A 14,206-nucleotide genomic window follows, 5' to 3' on the forward strand; every position below is an offset into this window, starting at 1 on the left:
ATCTACAGGCTCTAAAACTTACCCAGAATTCTAAGCGGCAGTAAAACTTAGCCATAATTCTAAATCATAGAATATGTCTGTTGTATCATGATCTAGAAAAATCTATGGAAGCAAGTCCCTACAAATCTACAACACACAAATTGATTACCTATTTTTTGCAGCAAAATTTGCGTTTTCCTTTTCCTGGTATAGTTTACATCTAATTCCTAAGCAAAGATTTAAGTAGTCTAAATAAAATACATTAGGAATAAAATTTCAAATAGCAAGAAAAGATACATAAACATAACACATAACACATAACATAAAAAGATACATAAACATAACGTAACTACATAAACACAGTTTAATTTTGGGGCACTCAGATAAGAAAGAAAAAAACAGGAAAAAAAAAACCAACAACAAAAGAAAAAAAAAACAGCAGCTACTTAATATTACTTATTCTAATTTATGTGAGCTTATTTCACTCTGTGCTGAAATGAACTTGGAGCACTCACATATTAATCCATTTATCCTCTTTCAGTGTAATGAACAGCTGTAGGGTAATAAATCTCTAAAAGCATGGTATTGGTTCTGTAAGTAAGCACCTGTCTACACATTTAGTTACATTACTTTGTCCATACCTCAGGTATCTGATTTTACAAAAATTGTTCCTTATGACTTCCAAGATGTGTGAATGCATATCTATAGTGGTAGTAAACTGGATATTTCTCATGAAGGAAGATTATCTCAAATGATTTGGGATCTTTTCTCTTTGCTTCAGTTTTCTTGTGAAAAAATATTAATGCATAAACTGAAGGGAGAAGGGATACAAAGGAAAAAAGGACTGCGCACTGGAGTGCTCTGTGCTATCCCCAAGCCAGTTTTTTCCTGCATCTGTAATAAGAAAAAACATTTCTGGAATTAGTTATACCTTCTAATTTTGAGTAAAGTGGCTTAGTGTAACTTTACATGTTTTGATTGATAGCATTAAAACAGCTCAGTTCCCAATAGATTAAAAATGTTACACAAATTAACAGACTTCTAGTGGAATATTTCTTTTTTTCCTCTGAAGAAAACATTTTAAAAAAAATCCAGTTCAATTCCAGTTCAAAGTAAATTCACATCCAATCAGGGAGAGTCAAGGGTTAAACAAGTAGTAGCCATGAGCCAATTGCTCAGTACTTTGAACTCAGCAGCTGCACACCTGCACATGCGAAAGGGCCATCTGGAAAGCAGATCACTACATGAGAAAAAAAAAAAAAAAGAAAAAAAAGAAAAAGTAGATGGACTATGGGGCACTCATAATAGGTAAAGTAATTTTTCATTATTCCTAAGTTTTTCTTTTTTTTTTCTTTTTTTTCTTTTTTTTTCTTTTTTTTTAACTTGTCTTTGAGGAGTGCTTTATACTTAAACTGCAGGCAGCTCCTGTGAGTAGAACATGTGTATTTTAATATTGTGCTAGTAACTGCAGTAAACCAAGCGTAAATGAATGTTTCAAAGCCATTTGTGCTTATATGTATAGAGAGATAGTGAAGTTGGGTGCTCTTTACAAATTTTAGGCTCAAAGAGGAGGAGCTCAGGACTTATTTTAACTTATAGCTGTACTGCTAGAGGCAGCCAAACACCTGCAGAAGAATAAATATGTGGGACTGAGGAGAAGCCTCTAAGAGCGGGTCAGTCATGAGCAGAAATTTTTTTATTTAATGAGTTGAGTGTATTGAAAAGTAATAGACTCATAGAACAAGATTTAAGTGACAAGTCTGAATTCAGTTGACATCCTACCTTCCCCCAGGTTTGAGTCTCACTGCCTGCATTTCAACACAAATATGCACACAGCAGTCAGTCTGCAAATGCACAGCAAATTCAAAGTCCTGACAACATTTGATTTATAAAGTCCAACTGCACTGTGTGCACAGTAAATATCTAATCCTTTCCCATAACTGAGGAGTAAAGAACAAAGAAATAGGTAAGAGCAGACTGTCTTCCACAAAGTAATTCATTCAGCTCATAGATAGGTTTTGGTTGACATCTTTCTTAACAACATATGAAATTTGAGCAACTGATGAATAACACCAGTGGTAACAGCTAGCCCTTTCCATTTCCCCTCCATAGTTTCTCCCATTGTGGCTCAGAAAGGTAATAACCAAAGGGCAAACTTTATTTATTCTCAACTTTTTTGAGCACTTCTAGCTAAGAATCATTTTTTGGTTTTATATTCAAGCAATAGCTGTACAACAGACACCTGACTCAGAACTATGAATTACTTGATAACCTGTATAAATAATTTATTGTTTGTTATTACTAAGAAGAGATATTCCATGCTGCTGATCTTTTTTTTTTTTTTTTGGGGGGGGGGGGGGGGGGAGGGGAGGAAGAGGTAAATAATTCGGTACTACTGAAGAGAGAAGCTCATTAACACTATCATTTCTCATGTCTATGAAATTTAGTGCTTCCTGTCACTCCAAGAGCACTCTCTTCAAAGCATGCCATCTTTCCCAGATGGTAGGCTTCCAAATGCTGGTGCACCTTAACCTATCTGTGTTTATACTGGAAATCTCTAAAAACAATATGGAAGAGTTTTAACTAAGAACAATTACAGTTCACCACAGGTCACAAGGCCACGTACTATTAGTGTTCAATATTACTATTCATCTAATCTTTTTCAAATCCAGTAAACACAACTAAAGAGAGCGATAAATATTTATGCTTTCAACAGTGAAAGGTCAAATTATTATTTCTGGTTTTTACCTCTCAATAGTAAAGTACACCCACAAAGAATGTATATTTTATTTAAAAAAAAAAACCACCAAAAAATAAAAACTAAAAACCTCAGCAGAAACTGAAACTTGTAGAGACATACTCCTTACACATTCCTTACACAACAAAAATAGGAAATTAAGTATTTTAACCTTTACAGAAACTACCAGTCATCAACAATTTTACTAACAGGAAGTAAAATCTGTCAAAGCATTGTATATTAATAATTTTCTAAGCCATACATGGTTATTTATCCTAAGCCAACATTATTGAAAGTTCTAGGAGTCATTATAAACAAAAGAAATTCTAGTTTCATTTTCATGTACTTAGATTCATGAAATTCCATATCGGAAAGAAGATAACAAGATTTACAAAAATCAGCCACGAGTGATGTAAACAAGAAAAAAATGGGTGAGAAAATTCTCTTGGGTGAAAAAAAGAATTGAGTTGGATGCAAAGGATGATCTTTCAGTGGAATATATGTAAGAAAACTCTCTCTTTTTAGTCCATTTCTTATTTCTTAAATAAGAGACTAGTCGTTATATAAAGAATACCTAAGACAGAGATTTTTTTCCATATATAGTCTGTGAGGATGGAGAGGGAAGATCAGACTTCTTAAAACTACACTTAAAAGTCCAGGGTAAGGTCTACAAAGCACTACTAACTGATGTGTGGATGCCAGGCTTCTTCACATACATTCATGTCAAACTGTGTCACTTTCCTGTTAAACAGAAGTGGATGGGAAAAAAAGAAAAAAGTAAAAAAAAAAGTGAGATGGAAATGGAATAGAGACGTATACTTTATTGAGTTATTTCCACTTTTGTCTTCAGCTTGAAGAAGAAAAGGTACAAAGATGAACAATAACCAGAGGGTGTGGGATGTATTGAGTACACTTCTGTATCAGAAATAGTGTGACCAGCAGGACTACCAAACCAATTGCACACGGCACTGTTAAAATCACACCTGTGTTCCATTTTGGGTTCCTGACTATAAAAAGAATACTGACTTGCTTGAGCATGTGCAGAAAAGAGCAATATAGCTGGTGAAAGGAGTGGAAAACAAGTATTAGGAGGACTGGCTGAGGGAACTGGCGTTGGTTAGTCTGGAGAAGGCTTAATAGAGACCTGAAACCAGCAGCTTGCAACAAGGAGAACATCAGTGTCTCTTCTCAGGTGACAAGCAACACAAAGAAATGATCTCAAATTGTGCTCGGGGAGGCTTAGACTGGATATTGGGAAGAACTTCAAAGAGAAGGTGGTAAAGTGAACAGGCTGCCCAGGGAGGCGGCAGAGCTGTTGTTCCTGGAACTATTTAAGAGTTGTGCATCCACTAAGATACAAAGTTTAGTGGCAGGACTTGGTAGGTCAGGTAAGTTAATGGTTAGATTTGATGATCTTGAAGGCCTTTTCCAATCTAAGCAATTCTATAATTCTATTAGCCAACAACAAAATTTGTAGAGGATCCAGAAAGCACTTGAAATGTACCTGGAGTACCTTCACTGCTTTGGACAATGCTTTATCTACTTGTAGACACAGAGAAAATTTGAAAATTTTGGGCAAGATACTTGGGAAGCTGTGTGGTGAGCCAGGAAAGCTGTCAAGTTGGTGTTGATAACAGAGTGCAGGTTTTATTTTTTGAGAAGAACAAAATGTAGACAGTACAATTTTGTTTCTAGGACAGAGCATAAGAGGATGCGCTGCAACAGTCTTCCATTGGTGACAGCATTTGAGGCATTCTTAAACTTGAAAGGAGTTCCCTAATAAGGAAGATCAGCCTGGTTGGACTAAAAGACTAATCGTCTGTAGAATCTTCTTTCACTGTTTCCACAGAAGATCAAAACAAACAGCTTCTAATACAGGCCATCTTGCTAAAGCCAGTCAGATGGGAAGGAAAAAAGGACATCCTTTGCACACAGCAGCCTTTCATCTCCTGGTATGAGAGAAAAGTATGTGGGGCAGTGTTTTTTGCTATGAGTAACAATGAGTAGGTCTCCTACCTACAAGCTCTGTACAGCAGAAATAACAAGGGAGATGGTGTTTTTCATAGAAGAGGTTTTTTGATTTGATCATGTGCAGGAATCCCCTTAAAACCTCCAACAACCACTGTTTCTAAAAGCATTGTATTTGCTAATGTGCATACTCAAGGGCATTCAGTCCACTGTTCACCAACATTTCAGATGATATTGTATAAAGCAAACGCATATGCTTTCATAAATCTCAATATATTTGAGAGGCAGAAGAAGTACACATACTAATCTGTTTTATTTGCCATGTAATTACACATAGGAAATACTCATTGTTTACATCTGATGTTTAAGATGGAACACAGAGGAACTGCAAAAACAAAACGTTAGGCTAATTGAATATAATAATTTGGATCTGAAGGCAGCTATTGCAAGTAGCAGCTAATTGAATAGTTTTCACAAAATCAAAAAGGCTGAAGTTTGTTAAGAAGGGACAGATAGGGAATATATGTATGGTTACATTAAACTGACATAAGATTTGCTGCCTTAAAAAATGCAATTGATATGCTCCAGAAGGTGTTCCAGAAAGTTCCTGAACTACAGCAACTCTACTAAAGTGTCCACATGAAGGATTTTTAATCACTTTTTTTCTGGACTTTTAGACAGATGAGCAAGCTTCTCCGTGTTACTAAAAAAAAGACTGCAAGGAGCACTTTAAGCAAACTACGAAACTACACTCTTAAACTGTTTATTATCACAGAATGTGTTCCTGAAATTTGTGACAGGCCTTCTCCTACAGCTGAAGAAAAAAAAATAGACCAAGCATGTGATGCATATTTTGAACTGGACATTAGTATTCCATTCTTAAATGACAGTGTTAAATTGGAAAGGGATGGAACTTTGTCCTTAAATAGGACACAGAAAGACCATCATAAAGAATTGTAGTTTGTGCAAGACCACAAATCAGGTTCATTGTGACACAGAATTTCAAGACAGAATTGCACTCAAGTGTAATTAAGGACTGTAAGTGCAGTGAAGATTAATAGTTGTGCCCCCTTGCATAAGAACTTTATAGACAGGTTTTTGCAGAAAGAAAACTGCCTAATACCTGAAACAGGCAGCCTGTAGCTCACTTAAATGGATGCACAGTGGATTCAAGAAGACAGTGAGTCAGAACAGGAAAAGATAATATTGCAAAGAAAAATTGCAACAGTTCAAAGCAGGACTGGCAGACATAAATGTTGCACCTTAGAATTCTTTTTCAAGCCTGTAGTACAAAACAAGGAATGTGTCACTCTTGTTCATAGGAACCACTGGTCATAAATCACTTCACTTTCTCTTGTTACACCTCTGCACTTTAGAATTTTAAGATTTTTCTCTTTCAAACAAGACCTAGTTGACATGGATTTCTTCCTCTTTCTTTTTCTTCTTTTATGGATCCATTAGTATATTTTTGGCACATATGATCAATCAGGAAGTAGATCTGTCTCAGATAACACATAAAACTTTAACTTTCCACTTGTAGATTGGTTTGAGATCAGATAGCTAGGTAAAATCATATCGGTCACGTCTGCATCAGAAATAAAAATTAATAATACAACATGAACACTTGGTTTGGAATTATTTGCATATTTATGAATAACTGGATGTACTTACAGAAGATTGTACAATTCAACAAGATAAACCAGAACCATGTTTTTTTGAAGACAAAGTAGATAAGAAAGCATCACTGAAGCAGCTGCAGCTTCCATTCAGAAATGAATGGTACAATGCACTGTTACAGAACACTAATGTCCAATTACAGCCATCTGCTAAGGAACTAAAAGTAACAAGGTCATAGAAGGAGAACATGTACATAAAAATTTATTTCCTGGGTCAGTACACAGTTTTCAGTGTCAGCATGCAAGAGAAATTCCATTTACAGCTAAATGTACCCAGAGTACTGGATTGCAGTTACTGAGGACCTTCAAACTTGCTTTTTGTCCTATAGGATCCATTTTTCAGGCAGACTATGGATTAGAATGGCCTGGCAGACACAAGTAAGACAATGTCTTCTCTATTCAGGCAAGAATCTCAGATGCTGCCTGTTCTGATTTGGAACCACAGATGCATTCAGCAGAGAAAGGGGATAAAAGACGACTCTTTCTGTGAGAAAATGTGTACCCAGTCTCAGTTTCTGAAACTTCAAGGCACTGGGGAAAACAAAAAAAAAAAAAAAAAAAAAAAAAAAAAGGAAGAAAAAAAAAAGGAACATGTACATTTATTTGCAACAGATGTGAAACTGATCCTGAAAAGGTGATAGAAGTATAATAACAGATCACATTTTCAAGGGGTATTCTTGGCCATAAATTAGGAATATTTAAGGATACATACATAAGGATACATCAGGAAAGGCCTTAGTTTTTTTCCCTGTGCTTAGGCTGAGTGAGCTAGTGGCTTTACCTTCACCAAATACACTTCACAGAACCACTGTGATAGCTAATGCATGAACTACCCAGGAATGACTGGAAATCTCCCTGATGCAGTCCAAAATGGCTTCTGGTTGATGTTGCAGATACACAGTATTGCCTACTGTCAGTATTTTTGAGCTCTGCTAGGCTCCTCCTATTTGCACATATGAACAAAGCTATTCAAACTGATTAGTTTTCAGCAGAAAAAAAAGACCCACGTTGAGTTGGTTAGAATTCCAACAATTTTAGTCTTATTCTTTGGACAACAGGATGAGCAGCTGCAAACTCATGAACAGAGCACAATCTGATCTGTGTGATCAGAAAATGGAGGCCTAACTACTATTATTACATATACTTCATAGCAATTAATTCACATTTTTTCTACATAAATATGGATAAATTTATTTTTTGTTTTGCAGGGAGGAGACAGCAGTAAAGAGCCTGTTCCCAGGTCAGTGGCTACAAATAGAGTTGAAAAAACTATGCAGATTGTACATGAGAAATATACGTCTGCTGCATTGAAGACATATGATTTCTAGCAGGTATCATACTTATTATCTCCATCCACATATCTACCACTATCCAGTATCCTGCCCAGTATCCTGTCACCACCTAGACTTGACAGCTCCTGAACACAGAACTCAAAGAACACAAATGCATTCTAGGTCATCTGCATTTAAATAATAAAAAAAAAACAAACATTTTATATCTCCAGTGATGAGTTGGATTGGATGTGGAAGTTCACTAAATGACGTGAATGCTGGATTAATTTTCCGTATATTTTTTAGGTAAGGTTGCATAAAAGAGGGTTAAGGTAGCACAATGGCTATTGCTTATGGGATTGTACAACGCACACTAGTGCTGTTCACAAATCACAATACTCCTTTTATTGGATTTTAGATATGATTTTTTAGATACTTAAGGAATCTACTTTGAACTTGATGATTCTTGTGGGTTGCTTCCAACTTGGGCTACTCTATGATTCAACAATCCTATAATGCCATGTGAGCACAGAACAATATGTATTAAACCACTAGATCAGGCTGCCCAGGGCCCAATCTAATGTGGCCTTGAATGTCGTCAGTGATGAAGCATCTACAGCTTCTCTGGGCTACGTGTTCCAGTGCATCACCATCCTTTGAGGAAAACACTTCTTCCTAACATCTAACCTAAATCTTCCCTCTTTTAGTTTAATGTCATTTCTCCTTGTCCTATCACTGCCAGAACATGTAAAAGGTCAGTCTCCTTCCTGTTTATAAACTCACCTGAAGTACTGAAAAGGCCACAATCAGGTCTCTCTGAAGTCTTCTTTTTTTCCAAGCTAAACAAGTCCAGCTTCCTCAACATTTCTTAATAAGAGAGATGCCCCAGAAATTTGAACATCTTTGTGGCCCTCCTCTGGACCTGCTCTAACAGCTCCATCATTTGCACACCGGGTGCCCCAGACTTGGGCACAGTATTTCACATGGGGACTCATGAAGGCAGAGTAGAGGGATACAATCACCTCCCTTGCCCTCTTGGCCACCAGTCTTTTGATGTAGTCCAAGACACAGATGACCTTCAAGACTGCAAGCGCACACTGCTGGCTCATGTCCAGCTTTAGTTCATTGGGACCTTCAAGTCCGCTTCTGCAGGGCTGCTCTCAGTGAGTTCTTCTCTCACTTTGTACACATATCTGGGATTGTCCTAATTGGACAACACAATTGGAATTGTCAAAACTTATTAGGTTCACATGCTCCCACTTTTTAAACCTGTCCAAGTCCCTCTGGGTGGCATCCCTGCCTTCTCTTGTGTCAACTGTACCACTCATCATGTCATCAGCAAACCTACTCAGGGTAGACTCATTCCCATTCTCCAGGTTGTTGATGTTGAAGAGTACCAGTTCCAAGACTCCATCAGGACACAAAATCATTGACCATAACCCTCTGGCTGCAACCATCCAACCAATTTCCTTATCCTCTGAATTGTCCGTATCTCTCCAATTTAGAGATATGGATGTGGCATGAGAACATGTCAAAGACCATACAGAAGTTAAGGTAGGTGACATCAGTTGCCCTCCCTTTGTCTACTGATGCTGTCACTCCATCAGAGGAAGCCATTAGATTGATCAGACATGATCTGCCCTTGGTGAAGCTGTGCTGGCTGTCTCAGACCATCTCCTCATCTCACATGTGCCTTAAAATAGCTTCCAGAAGATTCTGCTCCATGATCTTCATAGGCACAGATCTGAGGCTCACCAGCCTGTAGTTCCCTGGGTCTTCCTTTTTCCCACTCCAGAAAATGGGAGTGATGCTTGCCTTCTTCGACTCACCAGTGACTTCTTCTGCCACTGAGAAGTGTCACTTTATTTCATTTGTAAGAAAAGACTTAGTAAATCTTTTCAAATTGGTCAGAACACCACTCTCTACTGACACTTTGCACCAAAGCATCTACACAATTCTTGATGTCACAAAATGGTCAACAGTATTTCAAGAGCCATATAACTGGTTGTAAGAGATTATTCTTTTACATCATTGTCTCAGAGCTTGTTGGGGACACAGATGGACAAGTCCAAGCAAGTCCTGGGCAAGGGTTGTGAAATCCTTTGAAGTACACAGATGGACAAGGCCAGGGGCAACGAGAGAGATATAAACCACAGATTAGTGGCCAGGAAGCAGTCTTTTGTGTGGACTTATCTCATGGAAGATGGCCATCTCAGGAGGTGCTGCACATGACTCTTACCCAAGTGTCCAGGAATGCCACGATGGCAGAAGAAGGATAAAAAGGGGACCTACAGCCATGAGGTGTATGGGCAACAGATTCCTCATGAAGAAGAGGAGGTTTCTGACATGAGAAGCCTCACGACCTGCCTCTCTCCCTCCTGGACCTGCTCTGTGCTCCACCATGATGCTAAAGAAGAACAAAGGTGTCTGCCATCAGATTCCTCACTACAGAATTCCTGCATGCTGACAGACTCTCCTGGGCCTGCTACCTGAGTCCTGCTGCTTCCTCCCGGATTGGCTCTGCTACCTGCTACCTGCTTGCTGCTCAAGGCCAGCCACGCTGCTGCTCTCCCCCTGCTGCTTCTGCCTCGGACCTTCGAAGCGTCGTGCAGCGGGACTGCTGCTGGATCCTGGTGGTGACTATCCCCGCTTTATGTGACTCTTGCTTCTTTCCTATCTTTTCTATCACCCTCCTTCCCTTCCCCATCACCCTAATTCGTAATAGTCACCGTCCTTCCCTTCCCCATCTCCCTGATTAGGATTTATGATAAACTGGTCGGACCAACATTTGAAGCATTGTTTCTTAATCTCATGCCAGGTATAAATATATTAAAAACAACCTCCTCTCCCTCCTATAAATTGAAGCAAGACACTGGTCAAACTGCTGATTGAGTATAATGAATTAATCACACATTCAAGTAACAAATGCATGTGAGAAATAGTGTCTGTAGTAAGTATAAATACAAAACACAGCTACTCTCCCTTACTACACAAGCCATCAACCTCACAAAACCTTGTAGGAAAGGAACCAATCATCAGGAAACACTAATTCCCAAAAAGCATCACAACATTAGTTTGTAAATGTCTGTAACAGTGGTAACCTACACCTGTTCTAGGCAAGTGTAAAGTTTATACCTGGAAATGTTCAGCAAAAACTCATTTAGGCATTCAGGTCTTACTGCTACATTGCTAATATACTGTCCCAAAGGAGCACCAATAATGTACATACATGAACACTCTTTAGTTGAACTGTGAATATTCCTTCTTCCCTTGATGCACAATTACCTATCTTAGAATTTGTATATGGAAATCTTATTCAGAGTGATTTATATCAACATATCCAGAGTATTTCCTAGCATTTGTCCATGAGGAAATGGTAAGAGGGTCACTATGAAGAGGGGTTCATATGCACCATGATAGAGTAAGTGTACTGAGAAGGCCAATGAAAATAATTAGAGAGCTGGCAAAGTTGACATGTAAAAAAAAACCTTCTGAAAATTAAAAATGCACAATTTCACTGTAGAGGATTAAGAGGAAACACAGTCACTGAGATAGAAATAAAATTTTAATATCTATATGACTAATATTCTGAATTATTAAAGAATTGTTTAGAAAAGACAAAATACATAGAGTTATAAAAAAGTAAGTACTGAAAAAATCTGCAGCTAAGCATTGTGAAAAACTACTTGGCAGTGAGATCTGCAAAGCAGTACAAAAGCATCTCAAGGGAAGTAGTGGAATCTCCATCATTTGGGATATTTAAAACCAATCTAGACAAATTGTTGGAAATGTTCTATAGGGAATAGTCCTGAATTGGTAAAGAGACAGACTGGATGACCTAACAGGTCTTTTTCCATCTGTAATGTCTATTACTCTGTAATTGTCTCATGTCCTCAATCCACACATTAAGCAATGCTCATATAGCTCCAGCGCCAAATGGTTTAGTTCCAAAGCTCCCACTCCTTCTTTACTCATCATTTAAGACTAACAGAGCAAATCCTACTTAGGAATGAAAATGTTCATAGCAAGATCAACAAGGAAAAATGATTCTGAGGCCCAAGTCATTTCTCTTACACAAGAAGTTCTAGGTCTGCTAATATGCACCACTAGAATACAAACAGCTTCAAAATGGTACACAGCTCACTTCAGTGCTTCTGCTTCTTAGTACAACTTGCATTTTTTAAGTTAGTGTTTAGTAAATCCTGTTGCAAACTAGCTTTCTGTCTTGATTTTATGACTGTTGGTTATCGGTATTCCACATCATAACATCATGCAGTGCACTGGGAGTTTAACTGATAATGCTCAAGTTCCTGGTACCTGTCCGGAAGAGAAGAACTACATTCCCCAGGGAGTTTTGCTGTCAGAGAGGAGCTATGGCAAGGTCACCTGATGTGCTCTTCTTTGTTGGCTCTCCTCCTGTCTCCCTGCTGCTCAACTGGACTGCGCATCTCACCTCAGCATTCTGGTGAGGCCTATCCACCTTTCAGACATTCTCTTTCTCATTATATTTGATTTATTAGCTGCAATTCTAATTACATTGCATTATAGTGTGTTATCTTGCGTTCCGATACTATATTTAGTAAATTAGTTTGTTTCTCCTCAGATTGTTGCTGCTGTTTTTAATTACTTTGGGGTCCCCTGTTTCCCTTTTTCCAGAGGCGTGGATTTTCCAAAATCCCTCCGCCCCACTGGTCATGGAACCGGGCCAAACCAGCCTGTAAACCATTGACACTTTCAAACATTTCTGTCAGGCACACAAAGCTTTGCAGTTTTGAGAAAATGAGAAGAGTTGACAGACCACAGCCACACCTTGATGAACACCTGTGAGATTCTTCAGTTTGACTTTTTTTCACCAAGAGTAGTACTTTAAATGACTGTGTTTGGCTCTGTTATCTCATGATTGTTCTATACTGTTATTCATCAAAAGGAACATACATTAAGAACAACTAAAAGAAAGAAAGTTACTTGATTACTTGTTTTGAGCACATTTTAGTTAAGAAACCTATGGATCTTGAAGTGCTTGATTTCAATTACCGAAGTAAAAAGTCTTCACTTTATATTATATAGTATAAATGTATTATGTGAAGTATAAATAATTTATATAATATAGAATATTGAATTAATTACTATGAAATCAAGTTACAATTTTATTGTCTCTTTGTAGAGCAAAAAGATTATATATTTTATATATATATATATAAAAATATAATATATTATATATATATATAAAAATATATATATTTTTATATATATATATATATATATATATATATATATATAAGATTTTTAACATGTTAACATGATTTTTATATTGTTTTCTACTTTGCTTTCTTTTATATTCACAGAGAGAGAGTTAACCTGGTAGCTTAGGCCAGCTTATCCCTTCTTGGTGTAGTGCACAATAGTTGCAAATGACGCAAATTAACTTGTTTACATAATATGATTTACCAGTACATTAGTAATCACAATTTTCTATGGCCATGCTTATTCTAGAACAATAATATCCAGGCACAGACTTACAAATTTGCAATAGTTATATATTTAGGATAGAGTATTTTTCATCCTTTTTTTTTTTTTTTTTTTAAGACCAAATTGGAAAAAAAAAATCACATTTTTAAAGCAAGGATTTTTCAGTGTAAGTACTGCACATATCAAGTTATTATAAAGCGACAAGACAAATACACAGCAAGTTATCTCTACTATCATGTCTGAAGTAGAGAATGAAAAAAATCAGAAATTTAATGATCTTCTAAAATGAATCTTGCAATTGTTTAAAAGGAAAACAATATAGGTAGAAAAGCTTTCATTGTTATAAAAAAAAAAAAAGCCTACTAAACCAAACTACTATAAACTTATCAAATAATGAATAAAATTAAAACCCAAAATGAACCTACTTGATTTAGCTATTCTTTAGATTTATTAATACTTTCAAATGTCTTTAAATACTATGGAGAAAAGCTAGCTATAGCCCTAGTAACTTCATTACAATCACACTTTTCACAGGCTAATTAATTTTGCATTGCAGGGTGCAGATATGCCTTTAAAATCCCTTCCCACTTCCTATTTTCAAAGTAAACATATTCCTCCTATTAGCTGACTGTCAGACCTATGCAACGTTTTCTGAGCAGATGTATAGTAAATGAATAACTGGACTTCTGTCACAATGCCATTCATGATCAGGCCTTCTGTTCTTCTTACTTTATCTTCCTTACTTATCTAATACGTTCTTTCTCACCTGACAGAGCTTTAACTCTAAATTTGTAGAATCTAAAGTTATTGAGAACTAGATGATAATTTATGCTGGCTACTGCTATAACACAGACAACACAATTATATTATTCAAAATTAATTTGTAAAATCCTACTAACACAACAGTTTATCATAGAATGGGCTGGGTTGAAAAGGATCACAATGATCGAGTTTCAACCCCCCTGGCCCCCCTGCTATGTGCAGGTTGCCAACCACCAGACCAGGCTGCCCAGAGCCACATCCAGCCTGGCCTTGAATGCCTCCAGGGATGGGGCTTCCACAATCCCCCTGGGCAACCTGTTCCAGTGCGTCATGACCCTCTGCAT

At 37.2% G+C, this 14,206-nt stretch overlaps 1 long non-coding RNA gene across 5 annotated transcripts; it reads left to right on the top strand.

Annotated features, from left to right (window-relative positions):
* The first annotated feature begins 1,181 nt into the window (after positions 1–1,181).
* Positions 1,182–12,642, top strand: LOC125690387 (uncharacterized). Of its 5 annotated transcripts, none has more exons than XR_007375651.1 (3): positions 1,182–1,287; positions 4,412–4,681; positions 7,569–12,642. It is a non-coding gene; the product is annotated as an uncharacterized LOC125690387 (long non-coding RNA). The 5 variants fall into 5 exon arrangements; XR_007375652.1 differs by having other exon boundaries at positions 4,412–4,668; XR_007375653.1 differs by lacking the exon at positions 4,412–4,681 and having other exon boundaries at positions 7,569–7,937; positions 9,008–12,642.
* Positions 12,643–14,206: the final 1,564 nt, after the last annotated feature.

The sequence above is a fragment of the Lagopus muta genome, chromosome 3 (assembly GCF_023343835.1).
Source record: "Lagopus muta isolate bLagMut1 chromosome 3, bLagMut1 primary, whole genome shotgun sequence".
Lineage (NCBI taxonomy): Eukaryota > Metazoa > Chordata > Aves > Galliformes > Phasianidae > Lagopus > Lagopus muta.